Genomic DNA, 14,228 nt, shown 5'->3' on the forward strand with positions numbered 1-14,228 from the left:
AGTGCCTCAGAAGAAGTAACATACACAAAGGCTCTGCTGATGGGGAGTGCTGTTCCATATGTGTGCGCAATTCCAAAGAAAGTTCTCGTGATCCCTTCCGTGATGGGATGGCTCCAGAGGGAAAGGCCAGCCCATTCTGGTGATCCTGCTCTGTGGAACTGAAGCCATTTGGCTCTAAGTCCTAGTGACTCAAACCTGCTCTCCTGTATGGGCTACTTCCCTGGCAGAAATTAACTTGGCTGACTTATTGAACAACTGTGTCGTCAGTGTGGTAACCACACCTGTGTTGTGAGGACCCTGGCCATTCTGTGCATAGCTATCCTGCCCTGAAACCTCTGGCATAACCTGTCACCATCAGGGAAAGTCTCAAGACACAAGTAATAGAGAAACTGCATCAAATCCTTCCAGTCTGAATAAGAATCAGGGCACCGGACTGGCTGGTGAATCAGGGAATCAGAATGCACTCAAAATGATGCAGGCTTGAGTCAGTTTTGTGCTGATGCATCAGGCTCCTCTGCTGATCAGCCCCAAGCTGGCATCATTCTGAGAGGACATTGTTAATGGCCCCTCTCTTTTTGAGAGATTAACAATGATGGAAACCCTACTCATAGACGGTAAAGGGCCGTTTGAAGAGGTTTAGGTATGAAGAGGTTTATATGTTAGTCACGGTAACAAATAGTTCTCCCAATATATAATGGCGCTAACATAGTACATGTTTGTTTTTTGGTGTATGACAGTGCTGAATAGGGTGAGGGAGTGGCCCTCACTCATGCAATTATTCAGGGACCCAGGCTACTGGAGGATGTTTCATCTTCGTATCTATTCACATTGGCTGGGACTCAGTCACATGGTCACATCTAATTGTAATGGAGTCTGGGAAATATGATCTAGCCATGGGCAAAGAAAGAAGAGGAAAACATGGGTTTTAGATAACAGCTGGGAGTCTTCCACAATCCCTCCACCCCAGGGCACTTTCTGCTACTAGACTTGACCTGCATTTTGTGCATGGCTCAATAATCATCTTGAACACCAGGACCGTAAACTGTTATCGCTGCCTGTGAGCTGTGTGGCCACGTGCTCCACCCTTACATGGCTGGCCATATGATACAACTGTTCATGGCCGATGGCCAAGACTATAAAAATGAAAGAGAAGATTCCCTGTGATCTCATGCCTCGGGGTCCATTTTGGAGGTTGCTGTGAGCTGTGTGACGCCATGGCACTCTACCGAGGGCGATAAGGTGAGACTCTGTCTCTACAAAAAAAAAATAAATAAAAAAAATAAAAATGATAGGATATGAAGCTTTCATCTGCTTTATTTATTCATAGTTCTGCACAACATTATAGTTGAACAAAGACTTCAAAACAGCATAGTATTTTGAAAATAACTGGGCTAGATTTCCAAATTAATTTCTGTGAAGTTGTGTCAGAGGACTGACCTTAAAAGTTGTGAGTGAGTAGTCAGCCAGTCATAAGAGATGTCTAGAATTCCATCTTAAGAGATAGGAAGTATATGAAAAGAATGCAAGATTCTGACAGGTCCAAATGTCTTTAGAATTAACTGGAAAATGCATTCATGTATTTTATGAAACAAAGAAAAGCAAAATCCAATCAAAGCAAATGTTATTGGGTAAATGAAATAATCATGTGATACATACATATTATTTGACCACAAGGATGTGCACTAATTCATTCATGAAGCCACCCCATTGAAGGGTTTTGGTATAACCATTGTAAGTTGAATTTGACTTTCCCTACACAAAAGTGTTTAGTCCGTGTTTCAGCTGAAACCTTGGGTTGTTATGTAATCTCAACTGGGTCGGATTGTATGCACCCAAATTGTGTGGGTAACAGTTATTTCTGTGCTTTGTAAGCATCTTTCATAACTTAGAGAATTCAGAATTAATTATTGAAATGTTTAAATGACCAGAACCATAGTATTAATGGAATCTGGGAAAATTTGAAATTGCAGTTACTAGCATGTTCAAATGCTGATAATGATCTATTAGAACAATGGTTTAGCTTTATAATCCCAATATAAAATAGACAATTGAGTAATTGATTTAGTCTTAAAATTTTTAGTTGAAATCTCACTAATTTTATAAACTGTTTAAATATTGAAGATAACTTAATATTCCCTGTATTTAAAAGTCTAATTTACTAGACTTATATGAATCACTTAAGTATGAATACAGTTTTCCAGTCAGATAATTGACTATTTAAAGAGGAAATTGAATACATTAAATTTATAAATGTAGTTTAAAATTTGTAAAGGAGCTTAACTAGTATTTGAAATAGGACTAAACATTAATAAAATCCCTCCCCTACAGATTTATGACTGTTAAGATTTGCTGGATTTATAGGTAAAATAATAAGATTTGAAAATTTAACTAAAAATCTTAAAGAAAGATTAAGTTTTCGGATTAATAACTCAACCAAAGAAAGTAACTGATTAGAATTTTCTGGCATTAAAAAACACTCTCAAGGGTGCACATACACACACGTCCCTCATGATTGGCAGATTTTATATTCATTCTATGCATTGTTCCTCAAACTTGAGCCATGTATAGCCATCCTCTTTGAAGGGAAAAATACTCAAGAATTCCTGTCAAGTTATTTTTATGTTACTTAAATATGTTTAACACAGAATTAGATATAAATGGTTTGTGGTAAAAGCTCTAATACATCCCAAACAACTAAATACAAACTCAAATGCAAACATAATAAAATTCAAATGAACAACATTAATGTACTGTGACAAGTAATGTTCGGATGAAACTCAACCACAGTGTGCAACGTGAGTCCAGTGCTGGTTGCTGCTGCCCATGTTCCTTAGAGTTCCGTCCCCCTACGTTATTTACCTTGTGTGCTGACTGTGCGCACACATCTTTCCTCTGTCTCAACTACTTCCTGCTGTGATGTCATTTGGCCTTCATTTGGCACAAATGCATCATTTACTATTCATTTCACCTCTGTTCTTTTCTCATTAGTAGAAGCTGTGAAAGTAGTTGCCACTTGGCAATAATGTAATTGCTGACAAAAGCCGATAAGAGCGTTGAAGTCTTGTGGACTCTAATTAGTATATAAGGTAGTCATTGAAATGATCTAGAATATCTAGTAAAGTTTTGGATTATTACCAAACAAAACCTAAATTTCAAACTTATTATGCAAAAACCCATAGACTTTCGTAGATCTCTAGTTTGAAAATGTGGTAAGGCAGAGAAAGAGCGTAAGCTTTGAAGACAGACAAAATCAGATTCAAATTCTAGCTTTCTTTTTTTTTTTTATTAAATCATAGCTGTGTACATTGATATGATCATGGGGCATCATTCACTAGCTTTACAGACCGTTTACCAAGTTTCACATATACTCTTGTAAGATGCACCGCTGGTGTAATCCCACCAATCCCCTTCCCTCTACCCACCTCCACCCTCCCTCCCCTCCCTTTCCCCCTTCCCCCTATTCTTAGGTTGTAACTGGGTTATAGCTTTCATGTGCAAACCCTAAATTAGTTTCATAGTAGGTCTGAGTACATTGGGTACTTTTTCTTCCATTCTTGAGATACTTTACTAAGAAGAATATGTTCCAGCTCCATCCATGTAAACATGAAAGAGGTAAAGTCTCCATCTTTCTTTAAGGCTGCATAATATTCCATGGTGTACATGTACCACAATTTATTAATCCATTCATGGATCGATGGGCACTTGGGCTTCTTCCATGACTTAGCAATTATGAATTGAGCTGCAATAAACATTCTGGTACAAATATCTTTGTTATGATGTGGTTTTTGGTCTTCTGGGTATATGCCCAGTAGAGGGATTACAGGATTGAATGGCAGATCTATTTTTAGATCTCTAAGTGTTCTCCATATCTCTTTCCAAAAGGAATGTATTAATTTGCATTCCCACCAGCAGTGCAAAAGTGTTCCCTTTTCTCCACATCCGCGCCAATATCTCTGGTCTTGGGATTTTGTGATATAGGCTAGTCTCACTGGAGTTAGATGGTATCTCAAAGTAGTTTTGATTTGCATTTCTCTGATGATTAAAGATGAGCATTTTTTCATATGTCTGAAGGCCGCATGCCTGTCTTCTTCAGAGAAGTTTCTCTTCAAATCCCTTGCCCAGCCTGCGATGGGATCCCTTGTTCTATTCTTGCTAATGCGTTTGAGTTCTCTGTGGATTCTGGTTATTAAACCTTTGTCAGAGACATAACCTGCAAATATCTTCTTCCATTCTGAGGGCTGTTTGTTTGCTTTACTTACTGTGTTCTTGGCTGTGCAGAAGCTTTTTAGTTTGATCAAGTCCCAGTAGTGTATTTTTGAAGCTGCTTCAATTGCCCGGGGGGTCCTCCTCATAAAATACTCGCCCAGCCCGATTTCTTCAAGGGTTTTCCCTGCACTCTCTTCCAGTATTTTTATAGTTTCATGTCTTAAGTTCAAATCTTTGATCCAGTGAGAGTCTATCTTAGTTAATGGTGAAAGGTGTGGGTCCAGTTTCAGTCTTCTACAGGTTGCCAGCCAGTTCACCCAGCACCATTTGTTAAATAGGGAATCTTTTCCCCACTGAATGTTTTTAATTGGCTTGTCAAAGATTAAATAACGGTAAGTAGCTGGATTCATCTCTTGGTTCTCTATTCTGTTCCAGACATGTACTTCTCTGTTTTTGTGCCAATACCATGCTGTTTTGATCACTATTGATTTGTAGTATAGTCTGAGGTCTGGTAGCGTAATTCCTCCTGCTTTGTTTTTATTTCTGAGTAATGTCTTGGCTATTCGAGGTTTTTTCTGATTCCATATAAAACGAAGTATTGTTTTTTCAAGATCTTTAAAGTATGACAGTGGAGCTTTAATAGGGATTGCATTGAAATTATATATTGCTTTGGGTAGTATAGACATTTTAACAATATTGATTCTTCCCAGCCATGAGCATGGTATGTTTTTCCATTTGTTAATATTTTCAGCTATTTCTTTTCTTAGAGTTTCATAGTTCTCTTTATAAAGATCTTTCACGTCCTTTGTAGATAAATTCCCAAATATTTCATCTTCTTTGGTACTACTGTGAATGGGATAGAGTCCTTAACTGTTTTTTCAACTTGACTGTTGTTGGTATATATAAAGGCTACCGATTTATGAATGTTGATTTTGTAACCTGAGACGCTGCTGTATTCCTTGATCACTTCTAAAAGTTTTGTAGTAGAGTCCCTAGTGTTTTCCAGATATACTATCATATTATCTGCGAAGAGCGAAAGTTTGATCTCTTCTGACCCTATATGGATACCCTTGATCGCCTTTTCTTCCCTAATTGCAGTGGCTAAAACTTCCATTACAATGTTAAAAAGCAGTGGAGACAATGGGCAGCCTTGTCTGGTTCCTGATCTGAGTGGAAATGATTCTAATTTAACTCCATTCAATATGATATTGGCTGTGGGTTTGCTGTAGATGGCCTCTATCAGTTTAAGAAATGTCCCTTCTATACTGATTTTCTTGAGTGTTCTGATCATGAAGGGATGCTGGATATTATCAAAAGCTTTTTCTGCATTGAGAGAATCATATGGTCTTTGTTTTTTAATTTGTTTATGTGCTGGATTACATTTATAGATTTACGTATATTGAACCAGCCTTGAGATCCTGGGATAAAACCGACTTGGTTATGATGTATAATTTGTTTGATGTGTTGCTGGATTCTGTTTGTTAGGATCTTGTTGAATATTTTTGCATCTATATTCATTAGTGATATCGGTCTATAATTTTCTTTTCTTGTTGGGTCTTTTCCTGGTTTGGGGATCAGGGTGATGTTTGCTTCATAGAACGTGTTGGGTAGTCTTCCTTCTTTTTCTACCTTTTGGAACAGGTTGAGTAGTATAGGTACTAATTCCTCTTTAAAGGTTTGGTAGAATTCAGACGTGAAACCATCTGGTCCCGGGCTTTTTTTTTTAGGGAGGTTTTGTATGGTTGATGCTATTTCCGAACTTGATATGGGCTTGTTCAACATTTCCACTTGATTTCTGGCTAAGTCTTGGAAGGTGACGTGCTTCCAAGTATTGGTCAATTTCCTTCAGATTTTCATATTTCTGAGAATGAAGTTTCTTGTAATATTCATTAAGGATTTTTTTGATTTCTGAGGAGTCTGTTGTTATTTCATCTTTGTTGTTTCTGATTGATGATATTAGAGATTTTACTCTTTTTTTCCTGATTAGGTTGGCCAAAGGTTTATCTATTTTATTGACCTTTTCAAAAAACCAGCTTTTTGATTTATTAATCTGTTGTATTATTCTTTTGTTTTCAATTTCATTTAGTTCTGCTCTAATTTTGGTTATTTCTTTTCTTCTACTGGGTTTAGGGTTGGAATGTTCTTCCTTTTCCAGTTGCTTGAGATGTCCCAGTAAGTTGTTAACTTCCTCTCTTTCCGTTCTCTTGAGGAAGGCTTGTAGTGCAATAAATTTCCCTCTTAGAACTGCCTTTGCGGTTTCCCAGAGGTTCTGATAGTTCGTGTCTTCATTGTTGTTTTGTTCCAAAAAATTGGCGATTTCTTTCTTAATCTCATCTCTGACCCAGCTATCATTCAGCATAAGGTTATTTAACTTCTGTGTTTTTGTATGAGTATGCAGATTCCTGTTGTTACTCAGCTCAAGCTTTATTCCATGGTGGTCCGAGAAGATGCATGGAATAATTTCTATTCCTTTAAATTTACTAAGGTTAGACTTGTGACCTAAGATGTGATCGATTTTGGAGTAAATTCCATGGGCTGATGAGAAGTATGTGTATTCAGTTTTGTTGGGATGAAATGTTCTGTAGATGTCTGCTAAATCCAAATGTTGGATGGTTAAGTTTAAATATAAGATTTCTTTGCTCAGCTTCTTGTTGGAGGATCGATCCAACACTGCCAGAGGAGTGTTGAAATCTCCGACGATTATGGAGCTGGAGGAAATCAAGTTACTCATGTCTGTTAGAGTTTCTCTTATAAATTGAGGTGCATTCTGGTTGGGTGCATAGATATTAATAATTGAGATCTCATCATATTGAGTATTACCCTTAACAAATATGAAGTGACCATTCTTGTCCTTCCTTACTTTTGTTGGTTTAAAGCCTATTGTATCTGGAAATAAAATTGCAACACCTGCTTTTTTCTGATTACCATTTGCCTGAAATATGGACGACCATCCTTTCACCCTGAGTCTGTATTTGTCTTTTAAGTTAAGATGTGACTCTTGTATGCAACAAATATCTGGCCTGAGTTTTTGTATCCAATCAGCTAACCTATGCCTCTTTAGAGGACAGTTTAAGCTGTTCACAATAATGGAGAATACTGATAAGTGTGGTGAAGTTTTGGGTATTAAGTTTTTCAAAAGTCCAGTGGGCATTTTTAATCCTTTCGCCAGTGTGGAAATTGGAGTTTGATCCGAAGTTTCTGAGTGAGTTTACTTTTGTGGTATAGGATTGGGTTGGTCATCATGGAGGATAGGTCTGAGAATATCCTGAAGAGCTGATTTGGTTATGGCAAATTTCTTCAACATATGAATGTCATTAAAGTATTTAATTTCTCCATCATAAATGAAACTCAGTTTAGCTGGATACAAGATCCAGGGTTGAAAGTTATTTTGCTTTAGGAGATTAAAAGTCAGTGACCACCCTCTTCTGGCTTGAAAAGTTTCAGCAGAGAGATCTGTAGTCATTCTAATATTCTTCCCTTTGAAGGTAATGGTTTTCTTTCTTCTGGCAGCTTTGAGGATTTTTTCCTTCATATTACCTTTAGTGAAGTTAATTATGATATGCCTGGGGGATGTCTTATTGGGGTTGAGTCGTGCTGGGGTTCTGAAGCTGTCTGCTATCTGAATTTCAGAATCTCTAGGCATGTCTGGAAAATTCTCTTTCATAATTTCATGCAGCAGGGCCTCTGTGCCCAGCGAGGCCACTTCATGTGTTTCTGGAACCCCTATGATTCGGATATTCGCCTTCTTCGAATTATCCCAGAGCTCTCGGAGAGAGTGATCTGTTTTTGCTCTCCATTTCTCTTCCTCTTTGAGAGTTTGGGAGCGTTCAAAGGTTTTATCTTCGATGTCAGAAATCCTTTCTTCTGCTTGCTCCATTCTGTTGCTGAGGGATTCTACTGTATTTTTCATATCTTTGAGGGCTGCAAATTCTTGCTTCAGTGTGTCTATGTCTTTGGTGGTTTTGTCTTTAAATTCGTTAAATACTTGAGACAGCTTTTGAATTTCTCCTCGAATTCCTAATTCCACTTTGTTAATCTTGTCTGCAATCCAAATTCTGAATTCAATTTCTGACATCTCAGACAGTTGTTTATGAATGGGATCTTCAATTGCATCTGCCATATCTTTCCTTGGGGGGGTTGATCTATTCTGGTTATTTATGTTACCAGAGTTTTTCCGCTGATTCCGCCCCGTGGTTGTTTTACTCCCTCTGATTTTTTCCCCTGGAGCTTTGTCGAGGGCCCGTACAGTGTTGTGGCCTGAGAAACTGGGGCCCTGTCTGGTGTGGTGGGGCTAAGTGGTTCTGTCTTGTTTTCAGCTGGTTTCTGTTCCACCCTAGTGAAACAGATACTTTGGATTGAAGTCTCAACTGTGGAGAAATATCAGCAATTAAGTCACCCCACCCCCCACCGGCAAACAATTGGAGAAGAAAAATCAAACCTTCACCGTGCACCCAGGGCACCACCTGATTTGTCCTCAGGCGATTGGTTCAGTTCAAAAAGGTCCAAATCAATTGTCTCAGTCTGCACCTGTCTCGGGTGAGAGAGTTTAAGAGGTCTCTGGGAATTGGATCACAGGGGTCTGGTGACTACTGTGGTGTGGCTTGCTCCAGTGCTGCCTGGAGTCAGGAGAAGCCATCCAGCCAATAAATCAGTCTGGGAAGGTTGCTGCCTCCTTCCCCACCTTGCACCACTTCACATCCAGTCACTGATAGCCCTGCAGTTGGCTGACCCAGTTGCCTGTAGTGAATCGGTACTCCAAGAGTTTGTACCTGCCTGAATCACAAGGAAGTCTGCCAGGCCGCTGCGCTCTGCCTCTCTTCAGCAGGAGGAGGTGAGGTCTGACAACCTCGGGCACTTGATGAAGGTTGAGGGTTTTTCACTCAGGTTCAGTCTCGCCCCTGATTAATGTTACTGACAGAACAAAACAGAACAACTCTGCGGTTCCCCTGCAGAAGAGAAGCTGAATTGAGCTGCAAATCAGCTTGTCTTTGCTCCTGTATTGTCTATAGGCTGACGATCCCCTGAGGGCCAGGTGCGTCTTAGGTTTAGTAAAGCGGACCTCTGGGTCAGCCCCACCCTGGGAGTTTCCCTGGTTTGCAAGCTGGAGTTGCCTCAGGCAAACTCAGAGTCTCTGGTTGCCCAGGGAGACAGGGGGTGTGGCTTCAGAATATTTGGTAGTGAGCCATATTGCTAGCAAAAGAGGGCCGCTGCTTTATGGCTCAGGCAACGGCTGCTCTGGTGTAGCTCCCCTCCGGCCAACCGTCCTGTCTCCGCTCCCGCACCCCAGAGTCTGCACCGACAGGCTGCAGCCCAGCACTGTCTACACCCCTCTATCAATCGCCCAAGAGTCCGGACCCCTGGGGGACAGGCCTCCAGACCTTGGAGCAACAGCAGAGGGGAGTGCGGGGAGCTCTGGGAGCCTGGGGTTGCGGGCAGAGAACACACAGAGCTTCACACAGTTTTATGCCTGGCCGTATTGTCACCAAAAGATGGCTGTCGCACTGTGCCTCAGGGAACTGCCACTCCGGTGCAGTCCCGTCTCTGCCGACTGACCAGGACTGGCCTCCAGACCCCAGTGTGAGCGAAGGGGAGTGCTGGGAGCTCAGAATTCCAGGTAGAGACTATATACAGTTTATACAGTTTTATGCCTGGCAGGAGGATGCTGTGACACCCTAGTAGGGGAGGTAGGTCCAGTTTTTAGGGCGTCTCTCCCGTGGAGTGTAGTGGGAGGACCTTTGAACTCTGACCGGTTGTTTGTGGGGCACTCTGAGCCGTTCCCATGGGGGAGGGGATTCCTGTCCACTTGCTGATGGATTTTGTACCTTTTGTTTGTATCCTTGTGGTCGCAGCTCGCCTCAGCGGGGTTGACATGCGTTCTACAACCTTCTCTCTTAGTGCAGCTCAAATCCACCAGGTTACTTGCTGAATTTTTATCCTTTAACTCTCCTTCTGGATGGGAGCCTCTGTCCAAATTCTAGCTTTCCTTGACTAACTTTTTTAGTTTGTTATCTCTTTGCATTTGCATTCTCCATTTTAAACCTAATACCAATCGCACAGAGTTACAGTGATAATTAGAGACAATTTGTATAGCACTTTGAGTAAAATGGGTAAATGCTCAGAGTTGTTGCTATTAATGGAAATAAACATATATTTAGTATATTTGCCCAAGAACCTGCTCTGAAGCTATGTTTGTATGTGTATGGGGTTGTGTGGTTGGAAATTTGAACCTACTTCAGACCCAAGTGAAAGATGATAAAACAATGACTTTCCAAATATGCACCATGGAGCCCCAGCAGGGTTCCCGTGGGACTGGGATTGGGACACCTGGTAGAGTTCAGGATAGGGTGTCTACTTTCTTTTCAACCGGAGCAATTTTGTTTTACATACATGTTTTATCCAGAGATCTTTCATTTAAGAAAATACTTGAATCATGAATTTCATGGCTAAAAATTTGAAAAGTTTGAAAAGCTTTAATATTTAACATTTTATTATAATTATGATGATGATGGCCATTATTATCTAGTAGACATAATAACCTTATGGGTTAGATATTATCATTATCCTCATTATACTGGTTAAAAAATTAAATGTATATACACACACACATATATATACATGCACATACTTTTTTGCTCCCAGGTGCTTTGACATATTCTTGTCAAAGTTATGACGATATCCTGAAATATTCCTTAAGTTTAAAAGTTCTTGTAAACAGATTCTCCAGATCTAAACTTCATATATAATTCCCTTAACATTAGGTAAAGTTATTTTCTCACCTTTTAAAAATACTAACCTATAGTTATGCATAGCCAACAGCTAGAAATTCACACCTCTCCATGCAATCTCTTAATGAGTCAGCATCCTTCATGTTATTCCTATTAAAATGAAGAAGCGTGAAAGCAATCTCTGGCAAGTTGAGAAAAGCAGACTGTCTCTGTATTTTTCACCATAATTTTATCCCATGGGTCTTAGAAATGCAGACACATGAACACCCACTAGCTAATACACCACATCTCAAATACACAGAGAGAGAGAGAGAGAGAAAGAATTTATTATTGTTATGCAAATGTATCTGTTAACTAAAGGCTGGGATGCCAGTTGTCTAAGGAATTTATTAATTCTAACTGAAAAAAAAAATACATGATGAGGAAAAGAGAAAACGCTGCCTGAATTTCTTATAAAATTATCTAAGCCATTACCTATGCTTGGGATTACAAATCTTTTGTTGTCGTCTAATATGTATTGTGTATTTCACTTTTGTCAGCTGTGAAAAACTCATTTTTCCCCAGGAAGTGTTGAGTGAATCATCTCATTCACTGGTCTAAGGGCCCCTTTTCACCCACATTGGAGCAAGCTAGTGTTGACGGAAATTTGGAATGTTGCTCAAATTCTCAAAGGCACTTAGGAGATTTTGAGGCTATTTTTCTCGCCTTCAGCTCTTAGCACAAGGCCGTATAGTTGTAGCACATTGTACTTGAGGACTACTGCCTGAACACCCACAGATGACCTCTGAATTGACTTTTTTTCCCTTGAAGTGCATCATTATTTTCAACAATCTTAAACAGTTTGGTTGATTGAATCAACCATATCATTATTTTAATAGGTCATTAAAATAAATGAAGAAAAAATTGAAATGATTATAAAACCTGTGTTTCTGCAATATAATCACAGCCAGAAGCTCTATGTGTATACAATAAAATAAGACCATGGCACAACTATCACAGAAGGTCACTCAAATATTTTTGGAGACCAGAAGAGTATAAATGAATAAATTAGTTGGAAAAAAAAATGTCTAGCTAACATAGCCCAGGATTGAGAACATGCTGTGATGGAAAGATATTAAGCTAAGATGTAGGAAAACAGAGTTTTTGTTTCTACTCTCTAGTAACCAGTTAGATTATAACAGAAGGGTCACTAAACCTCTGAGCCTTAGTCTTTTCCTATTCTATTAAACCTATCCAAGCCCTATTGATAAGTGCTTAATGTGAAAATATTGGTATGTATGTCAAGCTGATTCGCAGAGTATAACAAATATTTCGGGCTCTTGGTTCATGGTAGGGTTGCATCCCTTGCTTGCTTGGAGGGTGAGTATTGCCATATGTTAAGTGTTTTGGCCAATGAAATGTGAGCAGAAGTGAAGTGTGTCCTCCTTAGGTAGGAACTTTGAGAACCAATGATTTTTTTGTCTCATTGCAGAAGAAGACTGTGGAAGCTTGGTGTTGGCGAGCTGAGTCCCTATGTGACTACAATGGATGGAAGCCGCCTGCTGACTCAAGTTAAACAAACAGCATAAGTAAGAATTGTTAGTATGTTGGGTTTTTGAGATTTTGGAGTGATTAATTGTGGTATCACCTAGCATATCCTGAGACTGTGTATGCAAGCACTTTGAAAAGCATTAAGGCCTATGCAAATGGAAGAATGAAGAAAGTACTGATTTTGAAAGTTTGAAAGCATTTTTGTTCTATCCAGATTTTTAAGGACCTCAAAAAGAAAAGTAAAAAAAAAAAAAAGGGGCGGCGCCTGTGGCTCAGGGAGTAGGGCGCCGGCCCCATATACGGAGGGTGGTAGGTTCAAACCCAGCCCTGGCCAAACTGCAACCAAAAAATACCCAGGTGTTGTGGCGGGCGCCTGTAGTCCCAGCTACTCAGGAGGCTGAGGCAAGAGAATCACGTAAGCCCAAGAGCTGGAGGTTGCTGTGAGCCATGTGACTCCCCGGCACTCTACCAAGGGCAGTAAAGTGAGACTCTGTCTCTACAAAAGAGAAAAGTCTTTTTTTTTCTAAGCCCAAGAGAAAAAAAATTGTCTTTTTAAGAATATCTTTTTGTTAGTAAATATCCAAGATGTAAATGGATAATCAAATATCAACCACATGTAAGAAAAGTATAGGTAAACCATTCACAGGAAGATAGTAGTAATATGCAATGTCCTTGCTAAGCAAGCCAAGGAATGTTTCTTGTTTTGTTTTGGGTTATTTTTGCTGGGTTAGGCATATTTTAGCATCTGTTTTTAACTGAGCAGGAGAAATGTAGGCTTGGAATCTAAGAGAAGATTTTGTTTCATGTCATCAGGCAAAGTGGGAAGGGGTCTTATGCAGCTGTGTTTTGTCATCACAAGACTTAATTCTTTTCCTTTTCTCGTATGGAATAACTTTGTATGGGCATGAACCTTGCTGTTTTCCAGAGCACTCATTACTCCCTACACACCCAGGCCCTCCACACAGCTGTTAGTGACCCGACCCCTGAGGTCATTCAGATTTTGCAATCCTCTCACTAAAACATACAGATTACAGAGAGAAACGGGAGTTGAAAATAGCAACTGAAAACTATTATATCTATATAAAAGTAAAAGCATCACTGCTCTATTCAATTAGAATGTTATTAAGACTATAAAACTGTAACAGTGCAGGCAATGTGGGGGGAGGTCATTAGAAAACTGGGGACAGGCAAGACCATGATGTAATGTTTTTACCTTTAACCCTAAAAGGATATTTAGGAGCTAAGTAATGATTGAAAACTAAGCTTTGATTGGGTGTAGTTGAAATAACAATGGACTTAAATATAATATTTCTTCTAATTTTCCTCTTTATTTCTTTTTATTATGTTTCCATCAAACTGCTTCATCTTTTATTGTTTTAGATCCAGATCTAAATCAATAGGAACTAGGCTGTCTATATAATTGACTTGTCTATAACTGTCGTCCTTGGACCATACTTCGAGAAAACTTCTTTATAGGTGTTCTTGTAAATATACCCCATTTAAGAGATGGTAAGAGATGTTCTGTCAACAAAGTGGCTGTGATCCAGTACCCTTGAGACCCTGTGAATCTGGGTTACGTCCGTGATGAAGAGCGCAGCTTGCACTGATGACGTTGCCTCCCTTGGGCGGGATTAGTCCTAGCTGGCAGTACTTGCAAGTTCAAAATCTTTCTTTTAAAAATTTCTCTTTTCCCCACATCCTGGCCATGTTCTATCAACACATCTTGCTGCTCAAGTTTTCAGAACATATCTCAAATGTGGCCAGTTC

The sequence above is a fragment of the Nycticebus coucang genome, chromosome 10, assembly GCF_027406575.1.
Source record: "Nycticebus coucang isolate mNycCou1 chromosome 10, mNycCou1.pri, whole genome shotgun sequence".
Taxonomy (NCBI): domain Eukaryota; kingdom Metazoa; phylum Chordata; class Mammalia; order Primates; family Lorisidae; genus Nycticebus; species Nycticebus coucang.